The following is an 18741-nucleotide window of genomic DNA, read 5'->3' on the forward strand; positions in this document are numbered from 1 at the left end:
ACAGAGGACGACAGTCTAAGTAGCTGCCCAGCCCCAAGGCCAGACTATTTGGTTTCTCTAATGGTGTGATTCCCCACATCTCTCAGCGACATCAAAACTATTAGAAAACAGACTTGAGTGAAACCCCACTCTTCCCTAAACATGGGGCTCTGCGATTGTAGAGCTTGAGGGTGGCCTTGTCTTGCCTCAGTCAATGCCACCCTATGGCTCTTAAGAGTTTTCAACACTGAAGGTAGGTATACTCAAAATAATTTGCAGGGAGGTTCCTATTAAGTTCCTATAATCTGGGCTGTCAACCACTGGTTGCTCTTAAGTATGAAATGTGAATATCAGAACAAATGCAGTTTTTAGAAGGGTAGTTTAAAAGGAAAAAAAAGTATATTATTGCATGAAAGAATTAAAGTATCTTATCTATAGTTTTACAGGATACATGTGATTTTTTTACCTGAAGAATGGCTTTAAGAATACGAACGATTTCTATGCAAAAATGTAAAAAGTATTAATCACAAGCTGCTGTTGTATAAATCATAGCTAACAAAAAGCAATAGAACTGTAGAATAATTATTCTTCTTCATTCTGACCAAACGACAGATATTTTGCAGTTAATCAAACTCCACAATAAAGTCAGATTGAATACAAATCTTTCTGCTCAATTTAATTTTGTTCAGTCTATTCAAATACATGAGAGCTTTATGACCAAAGATGACAAAATTCTGTTAATATTTTACTTTTCTTTTTTGTGGCCTGCAACTTTAATTGTGCGATTGACAGCTAATAAGTTATGTTGTTTTATCTGTATAATTAAAAATCAGTTTTCTCAATTTTCTTTCTTTTTGAGAAATGTAATTGGCCCATCAGATGAAAACTCATATGCCCACTTCCTTCAGACACAAGCTGATTTTTTTTTAAATCTCCCTACTGTGACAATATCATTTAAAATCCACTACGTATGGCACAATTTGGCATTTTCTTGCAACTCAAACCCAAAGGGACTTTCTTGTCTATTGTGAAATGACTAAGAAAAAATATTAGCCAAAGTGGTACACAACACTAAGAAGCAGTTTAAAATATTTCCATTTTAAATAAAATATTCATTTCAATGCACACTTATTTCTATTTGTATGTAAGTAGGAGCATCTCTGGAAGATGGGTTAAACTGTTCAGTAATTCAATCTCATAAAAAAAAATGTTCACTAAGTATCCACGCTGACCTACTATGACTTTCATAATAATCATCAAGCCAAAAACTCAAACAGTATATCAACATATAACAAGACTTGTCTACAAAATGCTGATACAGATATCTACTTCAAGTTTCAAAGGGAATGAGAGATTAGACTTTAATCAAATAACAACTCTGATCGGTATGATTATAAATAATATCATGAACTACTGCTTCACAGGGTAGTTGCTAAAAGGAAGAAGAAAAAAAAAACATAGGATTTGCATTTTATCAACAGAAAATGGGTCACCAAAATGTCATTATACAACACTGATGACAGTTTATCTTCTGTTTCCTCCCTCTACAAATTTTCATCATCAAGAAATGGAATTGTCCTCAGGAATCAAAAGGCTTATAAGATGGCAAGCAACTCAAACATGAGGTCTACTGAGCATATCTCATGGGAATAATATTGATATCTCAGCACAGAAGCCATCGATTGGTATGCTGCATGAACGTAAGTCTTGAGGAGCAATGTCTATACATTTCAAATATTTCAATTTCATTATTTACCGAGTTATCTCTTCTATTTTAATATTTGTCTGAAATAACAGAGAAGACACACATTGCAGAAAAGATGAAAAAGCTTCTTTTTATGCTTTCATATTAAGCAAAAGAAGTTCCTGTCTGAAAACGCATGAGCTGAAAAGATTTTGGAAAACAATCTGTTAAACTAGTCATTGTACTACTTAAAAATGAGCAATAATTAGTAAAGATTCATTATTAGACACAGCTTAGACAACCCAGCCCTAAAACAACATAGGGATTTCAACAGTGACTAATCAGAAATAGAATTTTTTTAAAAGTCCTGAACAGCTGTACAAAAAGTGAGGAGAAAGTACAGAAAATGAGAATTTATTTAAAATAACATGTTATAGAACAAGTAGCCAAGCAAACTCCTCAGCAAAGGAGAATGCAGCAATACGCATACCTAGCATTGTATAAATTTACTGAAACTGATCCACTTATCCCTCTACTTGTCCCTCATCTGGATTTTTAATTATCAGCAACAGCTAGAAGGAAATCTACCTTCTCACAAAGGATGAGCCAATGAACCAACAAACAACTGCATACCAAGCCTTCAGAACTCCTTAACATTTTTTCCCCACTTCATTCCCAGAGGTTTAGACAGTGAAAATGTGCACAAACAAACAAAAAATTTAAAAAAGAAAAAAAATACTGGCATGAATTATAACAACCACCAAAGGAATCTTCCTATAATCCTCATCAATATCCTCACCGATAACCACACCCACCCTGCATTTATGTTATTCGACTGATCTGGATACAAGGTATGAAAAAGGCACTAACATAGGCTTACATTTTTAAACTCAGCACAGCATCACTAATATTGAGATCTCCAGACCTCCTTACCTTTCTGTGTTGGAGGAAAATGATACGGCTTCAGAACTACAAATGGCAAGTTATTTTAGTCTTTTTTCTTAACTGCAGGATACCCAAATCCACGGTATTAGTTCGCAGTGGCACACCAACATGGTACTAATCACAGCACTTGTGGACAGCTGTCTAAACTAACAAGCTTCTCTAATACTTTGTATTCCTTCACTTCTTGCTGCTACTACACAGGATAACATTTCCACCTAGAGCCCTTTCACAGAATGCCTGGATTCTAGAACAATAACAAAAAATCCCCGATATCTGTTATACTGCCAAACCAAGCTGTTCACACCTTACTTTGTTCAGTCTATGTAGGTGTTATTCCTGCTTTCTCAAGAGAGAATTCAGAGCAGTAAAAACAGTTTGGGGGGATCTTCTGTTTACCTAAAAGGAACAATATCGATGTTCTGTTGAGCACAGATTAGTTTCTGTCAAAATCACTACGTTTGAAGTATAAAAAATAAGAAGGTGGCACAGTAGTTGAGGGGTCAATCATTTTAAGTGCCCACCTGAAGGAAAATTCCCAACCCAAATTTTAACTGGGATATTTACACATGCATACTAGGAGTGGGAGGGTGCACTAACATGAGTATACCCTCCTGTGTGGTCCATCATGCAGCAAAGCAGAACACACCGCAGCTTCACCTTTACAGGGAAGCACTTCCCGGAAAGGGTGTAGCCCCTAATGGAACTACTGGTGCTTTGATTGCATACAACAGAGAGACTGACCACCTCTTTTAATTGTGTGGTTTTCACAGGAAAGTAGAAGCCAAGGAAAGTATATCCTTGTCTTCCACCTTCTATCAGTTTTTTCTTTCATGTGGACGCAGCTGTTATTGTTCCCAAACGATGAATAAAATGCTGTAAAAATCTTTTAGGGTCTATATAGCAGTTTCAAGTGAAATCTTCTTAGACACACTTTACATTGCAGACTCCTCAGTCTCAGATGCGTCACTGGAGGAAGCGGGGTAAAGATTCAGAACTACTGGGTGCACGATTTACAGGTCATGGCTTACCTCCCTGAGCATTACATGAACTAATTTTCATTTCCAGTCCCTTAGTGCTGTAGTTTTGACTGAAATAAAGACTTCACGGCTCATTTTCATGACAAAGACACAAAAAAGCTGTGTGCTACTTCCCCCCACCACCCAGCACTTGGCAAGCAATGCAAGTTCAAACATGATTTATTTTTGAAACGCTCAGACACTTTCCTTTTTAAATGAGAAGGTCTTCTGAAAGAACAGCTTTTTCAAGCAGCATCATGTAATGAGAAAGCACTGCAGTTCCCTGTTTGGTAAGGAGAGCTATAGGGGAAAAATGCTTCAAGAACATTTGATGTTTACTCCAACAACTATGTGACTGGTCTTGCAAATCCCTGTAATTCAGATTTTCAAGAGACTGTTGAAATGATATAACAGCAGGTGATTTTCTGGCCATTGTTTTTCTTCCAGGTACGTTCAGGAGCACCTGCACTTCAAGCTGCTCCTTTAAACCAGAGGTATTCAGAATTTGCTTTGTAGAAGGTAAAACTGTTTTACCCCCCCGACACCGCAAGCCCCGATTTACTGATGCACATACTCCAGCGAGCACATCCACCATAGCAGCGGACACAGGTGTGGAAGAATCTCTGCGCTGGTGACAAAGGACTATTGTGTTTGTACCACGTCGCTTGGAGTCCCCGGAGGACTCCTGCCCCCCGACACATGGCTCCTAGCCCGGCGGGTAAAGGTCTTCCCCAGGAGGGGTGTGATGCTGGGCATAGCGCCCCCCCACTCCCCGACTGGGGCGCCCCGACCGCCCACGCCGCCAGCGAGCGGGCGGGCAGCGCCGTCCTCCGCTCACCTGAGAGCCCTCGGGGGAGCCGGGGACGAGGCCGTCCCGGGAAGGCGGCGGTCGGGGGGGGCCGCTGCGCCCCGTCCTGCCGCCCCTTGCGCCCCGCAGCCCCCCTCCCGGGGGACACACGATGGGAAGAGGGGGCGCAGCCTCCGCCCTGCGGTCTCCTCTCACTTCCCCCCCCCCCCCCCCCGCCCCCCGAAAGTTAGTCTACCCTGACGGGCGGGCTCGCCGCGGCCACCACCCCCGTCGCTTACCTGGCGGCTGCCCGGGCGCTCCCTCACGGCGAGCGGCGGCGGGGCGCGCCGCAGCCGGGGCTGCTTCTGCCGCCACCTTCACAGCCACCTCCCGAGGTGAGCGACGCGCGGGGCGGCGGCGGGAAGCAGCTGGGGAGCCGTGACATTTAACCGGGCGTGAGCAGGGTCGTGCCGGCCCCGCGGCGCAGGCGGGGGTGCTTCTCCTCCCCGGCGGGCTGGGCGGCCGGTCACCGCCCTCCTCTCCGCGAGCAGGCTGAGGTGGAGGGCGAAGCCTAGTCCATCACCGGAGACCCAGCCGCGGCGCGCTGCTCGAGCCGCCGGCGGCTCCTCTCCTCCCGCCTGCCAGTCGCCGCTACCCCTTCCCTGCGGCGGGGGCGAGGGGCGCGGCAGCTGCAGCCGGCCGGCGGGGGCGAGGGCTGGCCGCCTGCCCCTCGGCAGGGCCCAGCACCAGGGGGACAGCTGCGGGGCGCGGTGTCGGGCGAGCGGCGGTCGACGCGGGAGCGCCGGCAGCGCGGGGAGGCAGCGCCAGCTCGAGGTGAGGGCGGGCGGGGGGGGGCGCCTCTGTCAGAGGCGGAGCGGCTCCTTCCGCGCGGCGGCTCGCACACCGGCGAGTCCCGCCGAGGCGGCGGCGGCACCTCGGGGAGGCAGAGAGGGTGCGCAGAGGGCCGGGCGCCCGACCCCCCCCAAACCCGGTAGCTGGTGGGCTGCGGCGAGCTGCCCCAAACCCCGGGAGCAGCTCCCCGACCGCCGCTGCGCCGTGGGCAGGCAGGCGGCCGGCCGTCAGCCCTCCCCCGCCGTGAGGAGGGGGCGCGCACGGGGCTCCTACCGGCGCCCCCGCCTCCCCCGCGTGGGCGGCGGCGCGGTCGATCCGCTTCTTCCACCCGTGCTCCCGCCCCGCAGCTGCTCGGGGAGACAGGGGCGGCACGGGGTCCACGCTGCCTCGTTGGGGTGCCGCGGTTTGGGGAGTGTTTCCCCTGGGACATGGGGCGCGCGCAGCTGGGCGGCCATTTCCAGGGCGGCGCGGCGGGGAGGACGCTGGTTCGCGGCCGCCGGGGCCCCGTAGCCCGAGCTGGGACCGTCCCGCTCCGCACCCGACGGCACCTGTCGGGGAAGCGCTGCGCGCCCGCGGGGAGAAGGCGGTGGGAGAGAGGAAAGCAGCGTCCAGGCGGCACGGCGGAGCGAGGGGTCGCCGTCTCCTCGGGGAGGCCCCGGCGGGCGGGGGCTGGGGCCCGGCGCGGCTCGCCCGGCAGGACGCGTGCGGCGGCTGCGGAGAAATGACCGTGCCCTCGGCCTTGTGTTCCGCAGGTGGTCCCGTCCAGGCCTCCCCGACACCGTGCCGCGGAGGGGACGTCGGCCGCGTCGTGGTGTGAGGGCGTCTCCGGCCTCTTCACCGCCTGCTCGGCTTGTGCTTGCAGGACGGGCTCTTGCAGCGCGGGTTCCTCCCTACATTTGCAGAAGTCAGTGCTGTGTGGTTTCTGGAGCTCGGTACCTCACTTTCTGTCCTTTGCACACTTTTAAATAGTTGTGTTTAACACGTAATTTAATAGAGAACATGAAGTGTCAGCTTTGTATTGAATAATTCTAGGAGCAGCAATGCCAGTTCCTAAGATTATTCCAAGAATTATATTTTCTTTCCGGTTGTTTGTTGTTTTTTTTTTTCTTTCTTTTTACTAGCAGCAAATTGCATCCCTGTGTATAGAAACCTCGCTGGAGGCTGCAATTCTCAGAAACCTGCATATTATAAAACTGATCAAAATTTGGCACATCCAAGGGATTTCACTTACCAGCAGGAGAACTGATATGAAAGTTACAAATAATTGATGTCTGTGAGTTGGTCTTTTTTTTTAGCACTCTCCCTTCAATTTGAAGCGTGTGCATGCGTGCAGTTAGGCATAGCTTTTTCCTAACACAGGACAGGAGGTAAATGAAAATACACATAATCACATTCTTCAAAACCCAGGCACAAGTTTTGTTGACAATGGAAAACAGAATGAAGGAAGGTAACATGAGTGAAACATAATTCTTTGTTCTTTTATCGCCAATGTTTTGTCCTTTTTTTATCTCAAGAAGCATCGCAAGCAGTAGCCCTGGTAGCCATGCTTCAGACATAAGAAAACTCCTCTCATTACATCAGAACATTTCCCTTCAACTTGTGTAGTTGGTTGCTGTATTCATTTCAGTGCTATCAAGACTTCCTGTTTTCTTTTGTGCCCACCTCTGGCATAAGCGATCTGAATAAGGATACTAATACCAAAGAAAAGCAGCTAGGTACCTTTAGCCACAAATAACTATGAAGCTAAAAAGCAGTATTTTGACCTTGACTCTGTGTCTGGCAGTGCTGTAATACATGCGATGTACTCATCAATGAAAGGAAGTGCTGCTAATCCGAAATACTGTGCCATACATCTTATTCACACAGGAAAACTGTGGCTTATACTACGTTATATGGAATATTTTAGAGTTGAAGAGAAACATTAGGAAGGAATAACCCATAATGAAATTGACTGAGAGTTTCTGTAGAGTCTGAAAAAGAAACATCAATAAAAAATACATGGTAAAGCTATTTTCATAAAATAAACTGCAGGTTGTGAACCTGTTGTATGGATTTAATTTTTCAAGTGAACCCATTTTTAGAAAGTGCTGACTGCATGGTTCAGAGTTCCTGCAAGGGGTCTCAAATTGTGTACCCAAAACTGCTAGTTGCTACTGGGATCTAGTTGTTGAGCTGTTGTTAGTTAAAAATAAATTTTTTAGAAAACATTGCTGTAGTTTCTGTCAAGGGCTAATAATACAAAGAGATCACTGTTCTGAGGAAATTACACTGATGTTTTCATACCCAGTAGAAATTTTATACTGCATATAGAAGTATCTAAAATTTGCCAGTTAAGTGTAATTTTTCTGAAAGTTTATAAACAGCAAGATAAAGTACACCATCTACTCCAAGAAGTGTACTGACAACAAGATAAATGGGAGTCTCTCCTGGATACTGCCACCTCGTGAGTGTTCTCTAAGTGGAAGATAAAGCAAGATTGCTATATAGAGACTGAATTACTACAGACTAAAAGCAGAAACAGGAAAATAGTAAGGCTATCACTGTACCTGTCGGGCTTGTTTTTGGAGTAAGGAGATGCTACAAGCAAAATTTGAAAACTAAATGTGTCTTAAATTTTGCATTAATTTAGAGACTGAAGAAACTCAAGGAGGGTGGATCACCAAAGGGAACTCCATCAAATTGTCAAGCAGCAGAAAACCTTAAAAACTCTCCTGCTTACTGTCTGTCAAATTCCAGTTGTAATGACTAGTTAAATGTATGGTACATATTTTGTGAATTGCAAAGGACGCTTCTGCAGTAGGATAACGAACCTTACTGCAGTTTATAAAGCTTGTCATTTCCTTTCAGTTGTATTTGGCTTTCAGAAGAGCTGGAACAACAATGCACAACTAGAAGCCAAATGTTTCCATACTGCTGGCCATTTAGTCAGATCTCCATTTAAAAACAAGCTGATGAGACTCTTTTTTTTTTTTTTTGCTCTGGGGAATTATATGCATAACGCAATCTAAAAGCATTTTTAAAAGAGTCCATTAGCTCTTTAATTGGAAAGGGCCTTTGAAAGGGTATTGTACTTTCTTTTTGCCATAAGTTCTGGAAAAGGAAGGTAAAAGATGACAACTATACTTTCTTTGCAATTAAATCTGAAAAGGTAGTTCCTATAGAAACAAAAATGATTGTGCATTTACCTTCAGCTGTATTGTAAGTAGAAGTTACCGTGCCTCTTCAAAACAAATGCAATTAAATAATCTTCGCATCACTGATCATTTAGCAAGAAATATTAAATGTATCAAAAATACTTCTGCGGTGTTTCATTGTCTTGTAAACACTTCTTCCAATCACCATTCTAGCAAACTGAGGTTTCTGTAGCAAGAATTCAAACTTTGGAAAGTACTTTTTCTACTGTTTTGTGTATCTGCAGTAGGTATTTTCAGATATATAAAAATTCTTAGCCTTTTGAATCTCTGAAGAGTTGGGCTAACCATTGTGTTCTCATGTTTTTTTGCCCTAGTTTTTAGCATATTATTTGGCATGTAGGTAGAAAGAGAATGAGAATCATAATTTGGACCTTACCATTAAGTATGCTTCTATCTACAAACAAAAAGAAGGAAAAAATAGTTTAGCACCCACGTATGTATATCAAGAGATAGTTTAAAGTTTCCAAAAAGCACTTTTAATGCTAAAAGAGCTCAGAACTTTAAATTTTAAACACTTTGAAAATATATTTTTAAAAACACTGCTTATATAATATTTTACAGTTTCTTGTGAAAATTACAGTGTTTTGAAAAATTAAGATTACTTTTTTTACATAAAATTATTCCTAACCTTGAAAGAGAACTCAAAAAATAAATTGAAAATCAAATATTTTGTCCATGTCATACTTTTTAATTGCCACTGTTTTTAGTCAGCATCTAATACCTGCTTAGGTATTAGCTGCCTTTACAATATGCACCCCCTCCCTTGGCCAATTGAGAATCAGTTTGAATGGGGTTAACAAATGTTCTGTTGAGTTAATTGTTCGTCAGTGGTTAAATGAGACCCTGCCTCAGCTATTTAAAGCCCATACTTGCAGTTTCTCTGCATGTAGAGTGAAAACTGTCAACAGTGATTAAATCCCCAAAACTGAAGTGTGGGTATGTTGGTGTTGGGTGGCTCTCATAGCTGTGAACAGGGTGCATTACCTGGCAGAGCTCATGGAGGTGTGATGTTTGCCATCCGTGCCAGAGGTGACATGCTTAGTTTGCTGAATGAGAAAGGGACCTGTGCAGGAGGTACAATTGCTATATGAATGGAACCTGCATTTTTTTCTGACAAGATATATACAATTTAGAATTTAGTGTTGTGAGACATGCTGTGTGACAATCAACACAGGCATTTATCTGTTCAAATAATTATGTTTACCAAGATGGTACTGTTGTGTAGTTGCATGTAACTTTTGTGCATGTTGCAGGAATTCCCTCGTGGGAATCCATGAGTTCTTCCTAGCCATACCACTTTTCAGTGTGGTAGGCAACCTCCTTGCCCGAGCCATCACTCAGGAGGGGAGGAGATTTCATAAAATAAATGTGTATATATCACTACTTGCTGCTAATAAGTTCGGACCAAATAAATACTGTTTTGCTTTTTACATCACAGAAGTGAATGTTTCACTGTATTATGGTTTTAATCACCTGTGATGTATCACAGTTTTAGTAAACAATATTCAGCAAGCATGAATCTTGTCTTTAGAAACTACAAATCAGAAATTTCAGCTTAATTTTTTAAATTACACAAAATAACTCCAGAGGAGAAGCAGTTCTTTTTAAATACTAGAAGGAAAGCTAGTGAAATAAAACTACTGCTCATATACTAAGCATCCAGTTCCCAAAAGCTAGAAGATAAGCATTTTTCTTTTTTTTCAAAGTCAGAAGGGCCAGATTTACATTCATATCTGTCTGCAGAGAAATGATACATTGTCTTCTGTGCTTAATTACCCACCTTCTTTTAATTTGTCCAGAAGCAGTCCCATAGCAAGTATAAACTCTCCACAAAGTTGTGATGTATCCCTGTTCATGTGCTTAAATCTTAGAGTATGGACATAGTGGGCCATTATGTGCTTCCATTTTATTTGAGGATTACAGGAATGTTAGAGGTAGAAAGACTTTGAGAAAAGCACCGAACTACTCTTAAATCACATTCATATGAAATCTAGCAGAAAGAAAACTAGCTTATAATTTTCTTGAAATAATGTTTTCTGGATCTTATTCACTGTTGCTTTACTTCATTTTCTATGAAAAGCATTATGTCAATAGCTTTAAGAGAATGTAATTTACCATTGAAAAATGGGAATATCTCACAGGTGAACCCAACCTGGATTTTCTCTCAGTGATTTCAAAAGTCAGATAGAGAACATTCATGCTCCTCTGAGGAACAGGAAATAGCTGTCACTGTGTTCAAAAGCCTCTCTAAATCATAAAATATCATTTGGAACTAAATTTACCAAAGTTCTAGTACTTGTCATGCACATAAAGCAAGAAGACCAATAATCTTATTGACAGACAAGGAATAAAAAAATCTGTGGCATCATTTGTCATTTGTTGGAGAGGACAATTTAGGTGGACAGTTTAAAGCCAATAGGATGTACTGTTACTTACAGCCGTTATTCAGCATCTTCTGTTGGTTCTTTTTAAACCTTGATACAGTTGTTAGTTAACCTATCAGTACTTTTAATTACAGTACACATACATAATTTGAAAAATATGAGCTACATGCAAGAAAATATTGTTAACATAAATTAAGAGAACATGCCTTGTCACTTTGTTAAAGTCTGAAGTATGATGGCAGCCGATAAATACCTGAGTCCAAGTTTATCATAATGTAGAAACAAGGGCTTATAGGAAGAATTTACAAATGTTGTAATGAATAAACACAATTTATTTTCAGTGATACCTGAAACTACCTTGCATTCAACTGAGCATCCATTTTTGACAGTACTTCACTGAGTATTATTTGAGCTATTAATTATAACAAAAGTATCATGCATTCAGAACAGTTTCTCTAACCCAGAACCATTTCTGCTGTCATCAAGATTCTTCACACAGGGATGGAAATATTCCAAAAACCATACGTGCATTACATAATAATCCCATTTACAGCAACTGCAGACAGCAGAAAGCCAAAGGCTTGTGTCATTTGGTAAACAAAGTCACAATCTGGTGTCTTCTCACATTTTTCATAGGTAGAAACAATAGCATCACTTTTCCCAAGCAGCAGGACTCCTATGCTAGTGAATTAAATAGTCATGGGAGCTATTCTGTGGCCTGAATGGCAAGTAAAATGGTGTGCCCATATTCCTACTATCAAACTCTCACAGCCTCCAAACAAGGGTGGCCACATCCAAACACTGTGTGGTCCCACAAATCACCCAGGAGGGTGTTGGTTAGGACAGGCCAAAACCCGGCCAGTTTCCAGTGTCTCCTCCCTGAAGGTGCAGCTGATCAAGTTCCAGTGCCTGTATCCTTAGACTGCTTATTTTAGTAGTCCATATGCAGCCCTTCAGCTTCTGTTTACCTTACAAGTTGCATGGATGAAATTCTTAAAACCTTCAGTTAAATTTGTTGTGTGACTTTCTCGCTTGACTGTGAGATACCAGATGGTGATAAAGAGAAAATAGGCTTTGTTGCAGTTCCGTAATTGAAAGCCAGATGGTGTTACTAAGGCTGATAAAGGGAAAACAACAAATATCCCTGCCCTACTCTGCCTCAGATTTCCAGCTATTGCTATGGAGCTGAAAATCCATCTGTTCAGACATTACTCATACTATATCACACAGCTTTTCTGGATGCAAATTTCTGAAACTGCAACAGGTGCAAGCACTTGCAAACTTTTCTAAGTTTCAAAGCACATTAGAACAATACTTAAAGTGCAATTTTGAATCCGTTTCTATCAGGAAATAAAATGAAAATATTTGAATCTCTGTAACTACTAACAGTCTTGTATTTTATGTAGGGAGACAAATTCTCAGCATTAACTGAATAAAATGGAGCTAATCTGATAGGAGAGTAGTCACCTGAGAGACATATAGTTTCACATTTAATGTAACAAAATCTAAACTTTTACCTTGAAATAGGTCTAGAAAAATAGCTACTGTACTATTTCAAATTTGTCGATTCTTTAGTAGGAAGTTTAGCTGAGTATACTGATTTGGTTTCTTTTGCTTGACAATGTTTTCATCAGTCATCAGTGGTTGCATCACCGAAGTAATACAATGGCTGTAGACAACTAACAAAAGTTGAAGTTGGCGAAGGATCCATGAGACAGAAGAAACAAAAACATCATGTTGTCTTAGCAGAAAATATTTTCCTTACTATTTAGGATGATGTTAATTTCCATAAATAAATTAGTAACTCAAGGACATACAAATAATTAACTAACTACTTTAATGAACTCATGAGTGTTGTTCTTATTCACAAAAAGAGTATCAACGCTGCATATATTTATCTACAAATCTAACTATTAAAAATTTTAAGGATGCCCTAAGAACTGCATTCTGTGATTTTCATTTTATTTGGTGCTGCAAAAAAGGGAAGGACTGGTGTCTGACTTCTTGCAATCCAGTACATTCCAGAACCCGCAATGAAATACACCCTCGCCTTAATATTTTAGGCCCAAACCGTGTATGAGGCAAGAGCTAGTTGCTGGATCACAGTTGCTGGATCCTTCTTTGCAGTAGGAGCGTCCTGGGCAGTGTCTCAGTGTGTTGTTTCAACCTTAGCACCACCAGCAGAAAAGGTGAATTATATCAGCGAGGCACTCAAGTGCATTTTGTGGTGCTCTGAGCAAAGACACAAAGCAAATTAATACCTCAAAAGTGTTCCTTCAGCAGTTTGATTGCTCGTGTAGGTGTGCCCACCTTGGAAAGAATTTGTAACAAAGAGAATTCAGAACAATTACGTAATAAACTGCTTGATGTTGATAAAGAAAATGAATGCTTTTGCTGTATAATTACATTTACTTTAAATGGAACTAGAGTTTGTACAATATTTAAATATTCAGATATTTGGTTTTATGGCCCAGGTTTGAAAGAGAATGTTGTGTGTGATTGCCCTTAGCTGAAGAATGGTATCTTGCTCAAAATTTGGGAATGTATTGAAGCATCCTTGACTTGGAGACACAGATCATGTTTGGCACAGACAACTGAAGAGGAGCTATACACACAGACCAAAGCTGAATTCAGTGGAAGCATTTAGTGTTCATCTCCAGTCCTTTCCCAAGGGATACCAGAAGTCTTGTGATTCAGCTGGGAATTGCAGAAAAGAGAGAACTGGTCTGTATGAATCCCCCTTCTCTCCTCCCCAGTTCACTTCTAGTAACTTTGGAAGCGAATAGACCAAGTTCAAAACTCAAGGTTGCCTAAACTGTCAGCAGAAATAAATACCCCTGCAAAGACTGACCTTCATTAGCTAATTACTTTGGTGTCTTCCAGATGCAGCTTACCTGCTTGAAACACAGATGTGGTGACTGGTTTATGAAACTGTGCTCAAATATCTGTCCCTTCCTATTAAAAGTCTGAGTAAGGCAAAACTTCTTTTCTTTTATTTTTAGCCAAAAAAGCCTAAATATAAGCTAGATCATGTTCTTCTTGAAACTCCTCAAGGCAGGGAGGAAAAAGTTTCTCTCTTCCCTTTCTATTGTCTCTTCCCTTTCTATTGGGGAGGAGAGAGTGAGCGAGCGGCTATCATGGTTATATTGCTCGCTTGGGTTAAACCACACCACCATATATTAAGGGCATAAAGGATACAGTGAGACATAGCAACATATCATTTCATACAAGAGTTTCTTAAAATAATTGTCAAAGCAATTTCAGTTGAGCCTTGCAGCTATGTACAATATTTTCTAAACCAACATAGCTTTAAAAATTCTTAAGCAAATAACTATCTTTCACCTATGTTGACAAGCTCATTCATCACTCTGGATTTATTGGGAAAATGGCAGAGTAATCAGGAAAAAGAAAAGACATTGGAGCTACATTCAGGTAACTTCTTTGTTCACAGAGGTGGTGTAGCTCCATGAAATTTGTGAAGGCATATGAGAATCACATAATTTGGTTATACATGTTCTTTCATTCTTTCTTTCTGCCTTACTGTGTGGTATTTGTAAAAGTCTTGTATTTTCAGGAAAAGTTACTGACTTGCAGTCCTTCAATGTTTTCACTATGTAATAAGGACTAGTCCTTCAGAATACGCTTACTGTTTAAAAATCACATCAACTAGCTTATTTAAACCTTGAAACTTTCAACATTGTTAGCTGTTACTGAAGGGTTAGATAACGTGTGCATGGAAGCATACATACTGGGTATCCTACTACATACCATAGACTAGAATGCAAGCACGTTTCATCATGCTGGTTATGAGTGATAACACTGCCGAAAAGGTAGAGGTAGATACGGATCCCAAAATAGTGCCTTCAGTTAAAGGAAAATTTCTCATGCTAGGTTTGACAGCCTGAAGGAGATGAGGCTGCTGCAGCTCCATGTCTTCAGCTCCAACCAGCAGCATGGCCAAAGTTGTATTCACAGTAGGCACATGCACACAGAGGGCACTTGCAGAGCACATATATACCTATTTCGACAATGCCCTCAGACACATGGTGTGAATTTTGGGGTTGTCTTATGCAGGGACATGAGCTGTACTTAATGATCCTTGTGGGTCCTTTCCAACGCAGGACATTCTGTTATTCTGTATATGTGACCAGCCACATGGATCACAAACATTCCCTCTCCACCTCTCCTCTCTGACTGACTAGGATAGAGGCTCACTAGGGGGAATATATTTCTATATTTCTGCATATATATACACACCTTTACATACATACATACAAGGTAGATCCCCCTAGCAGCTAGGTTCAGGCTCTCAGTCTGCCTAGTAGCTGCCCCTAGATCCCAGTCTCTCCAGTTGCTGCCATCTGGACACAGGGACCCCCAAGACCACAGCCCCACTCCAGTGGCTATTGCAGGCTTTTGTGCATATGTGCACACGCGCAAATCCAGAGCTGACCAGGACTCCCCTGGTCCCACAGCCAACCCCACTGTGCTGTTGCCCTTAAGAACACATGAACTTTATCATCCCCATAGCTGGCCCATGGGGTCCCACTCACCCCATCACTCCTGGGCCATCTTACATACTCATTGGCTTATCCACCTGCACTCACTTGCACACCTGCACTGCTCCAGTCTATAACATCACTGGCAAGTGGGCCCCTGACCCTATGCTTTTGCAGGTGAGCCTGTGATGGCCTGGTAACTCCTCTGAGGAGCTTAGGAGCAGCCAAGTCAGGGTATTATTTTTTTTTTCCCTCTGACCAATGTCTCTCAGCATTCTTTTGGGGATGTGCAGATAAGTTTTTAATCAGATAATCTAGCATCTTCATTTTATGCCTATATGGTACCTTTCCTTTTGTCAGAAAAGCCCAGCTGCAAGGCAGAACAGCAGAGCACCACAAGTGGTCAGTGCATTTTGAGAGGTCCAGAGAGAGCAGTGAGGGTGGTGAACCCATACACTGAGTAATAAGGGCTGGCAGCCCATGAGGTTTTGGGGGAATCTAGCCTGCCAGAGGCAAAGCCCAGGTCAGTTCTGTGATTTATCTGGGTAGTTAGTGAGTGGAGAAACACACTCCTCTGCTCTCAGCCCCTTGAAACTTCACAGCTTTCCTTGCCCAAATACCTATTAAAAAAAAAAAAAAAAAGTCACAGTTTCATGATTGTAAGATACTCAAGTTCTAACTACCTTTATTAATGTTACATCTATCAAATGCTGACAGAAAGTTGATCTTCATCACAACCAACATCCTTCACAGGTCACATAGAAAGTCTTCCCAAGCCTGTCACCAAGTTTTAGATATGTCTTGTATTCTGCCTTAAAACAGAGCTCTCAGCATAAACCCCACTCAGCAGGGCTCAGACAGAGAGTAAATTTGTAACTAATACATGTAAATTATTTAAAAAATGATATAGAGTTTATTTTCTGTACATTAATATGCCATAATATTAGGAGGGATAGTACAGACTCTTCCAAAGTCTTCAGTAAGTCACAGTTCACAGCAAGAAGTTAAGCTTTCCTTTTCTGCAAAGAAGTGAATTTCCAGTTTCTGACCTTCCAGATGTCGGACTTTAAAGTAACAGCTACATGCTAGAGAACCAGGCTTCTCACAGGGGTTAATCTAGCTCCTATTGTATGTAGGGCACAAAAGACACATCTTTTCTGAGTGTGGTATTCAAAATAGTAGCTGTTGGATACTACTATGAGATTTGCAAATTGAGAGTAATTTGGGGAGAAATAGCTGGGTAGGCAAGAGGTAGGGCTGCATACATGGATGATTAATTGGGGAAACATGCAAAACCAAATATATCATGAAATGTTCTTCTCTACCTGGCCATATGCATTTGTTATAATTATAGATCTTAACTGTTAAGACCTGAGGCATCACTCCTTCCTTACATTTTAGATCTAAACCTAGAAAAGATTTATGAAGTCTTTAGTTTAATGCATGACTGCTTAAGCAGAACAGGGGCTTTGGCAGTAAAATTCATTATTTGCCCACCAAGAAAATATTTCAGTCGTTTAAAATACTGTAAAAGAGGAATTTAAAGCCAGCAAACACAGTGCAGGTAGCTGAAAAGGCTACAAAGATGGTAAAGGGTTTAGGGAGGAAGCTGTATGAGGAGCAGCTAAAGTCACTTGGTTTGTTCAGACTGGAGAAGAGGAGACCTCATCGTGACTACAGCTTCCTCAAAAGAGGAGGAGGAGGGGCAGGTGCCAAACTCTTCTCTTTAGTGACCAATGACAGAACCCAAGGGAATGGCAGGAAGATGTGCCAGGGGAGATTTAGGTTGGACATTAGGAAAAAGTTCTTCACCCAGAGGGTGGTGGAGCACTGGAACAGGCTTCCCAGACAGGCAGTCATAGCCTCAAGCCTGACAGTGTTCAAGAAGAGACTGGACAATACCATGAGACACATGGTGCAAACTGTGGAGTTGGCATGTGCAGGGACAGGAGTTGGACTCAATGATCCTTGTGGGCCCCTTCCAAATCAGGACATTCTATGCAAATTCACTGAGTCATGTTCTTCTTATGCCCTAGGACAAACTGTACGCTAGTTTTTGTTTTATGCTAGAGCAAAACCAACATGGGCAGCCTCACACCTATTTCCTCCATCAATTATACCCATGGCACAATATGTACACTCTGTTCTTACCATCCATTCAACAAGGTATTTATTTGCACACCAGATTTTAAGCAGCAGCTTAGTTTTTAAGGCTTTCTCTACTCCAAATTCTTTAAAAAATCCTGTCCCTAAGTAATCCTAGTCTGCTAAGACCAAGGCTAACAGGTGTGCGGCACAGCTCCTTCAGCCCTCACCTAGACACCTGGCACAGACTGGGGCCACCATTGCCTCTAGTGTGTACATATGCCTGGTCAGTCTCCTGTCCAGCAGTGGTGGCTCCAACCCTGGCTATAGCGTGAGAATAAAAATAACAAAACAAAACAAAACAAACAAAAACAAAACAAACACCAGATCTGATCCTTCACCCAGCAGAAGAGTCATTGCTGGTAGATCTTACAGGTCAAAGTGTCACTTTGGGATCCAGGAATATTTTCCACCTGATGCTCCAACAAGAATTTTATGTTCTGTGAGTGACCATAATCCAGGAATTCCTACAGGAATTGTACAGAAATACCAGGTTTTGCAGAACATTGTCCTTTGAGTTCCTACCTTTACAGCAAGAAGGCTGGGATCAAGACAGGCGAACTTATATTTTATATTTGAGGCATACCCTTTTTAAGACCTCAGTGTGCTGGTTTTGCTGGGATTAAGTTAATTTTCTTGATTGTAGTTAGAATTTCTTCTTTTTGGTAGCTAGCACAGTTTTGGTTTGGATGTAGTATGAGAATAATGTGATAACATACTAAACTTCCCATGTCTTTTCCTGGGACAGGATTAACTTTTTATTTCCAGTAGGGAGGCTATGTTTTGGTGTTGATATGAAAAGAAATGTGAGGATTCACTGATGTTTTGGCTGTTGGCAAGTAGTTTTACAACTTCCCAGCTGCAGATGCACATAGCAACCAGGAGGGAGCATAACAGAACAGCACCTAGACTGACATCCTGGCTTGCCAATGCTATGTTTCTTATTGTTAGTGTCATGCCTTGTATATAGCCAGAGCTGGCTTTTCCAGCTCACTTGTTCTTTTCTTCTGGTGTTGGCTGTTTGAGACTGGCGCACTTTCTTCTCTGTGACTGGTGGTTTGGTGCTATCATGTTCAAGCACAAACTGCTGTCTGGGTCTTTACTCTTCTGGGATCATCTGCATGGGACCAGTGTACACAGTCACTCTTTTGGTATGGGCTGGGTGTTGGTCACTGGCTGGTGAGCAATTGCATTGTGCATTGTATATGTATATGTATATGTATTGGTATTGGTATTAGTATTTTTTCTTCTTTGCT

This window comes from Streptopelia decaocto (assembly GCF_964273445.1).
Source record: "Streptopelia decaocto genome assembly, chromosome: Z".
NCBI lineage: Eukaryota > Metazoa > Chordata > Aves > Columbiformes > Columbidae > Streptopelia > Streptopelia decaocto.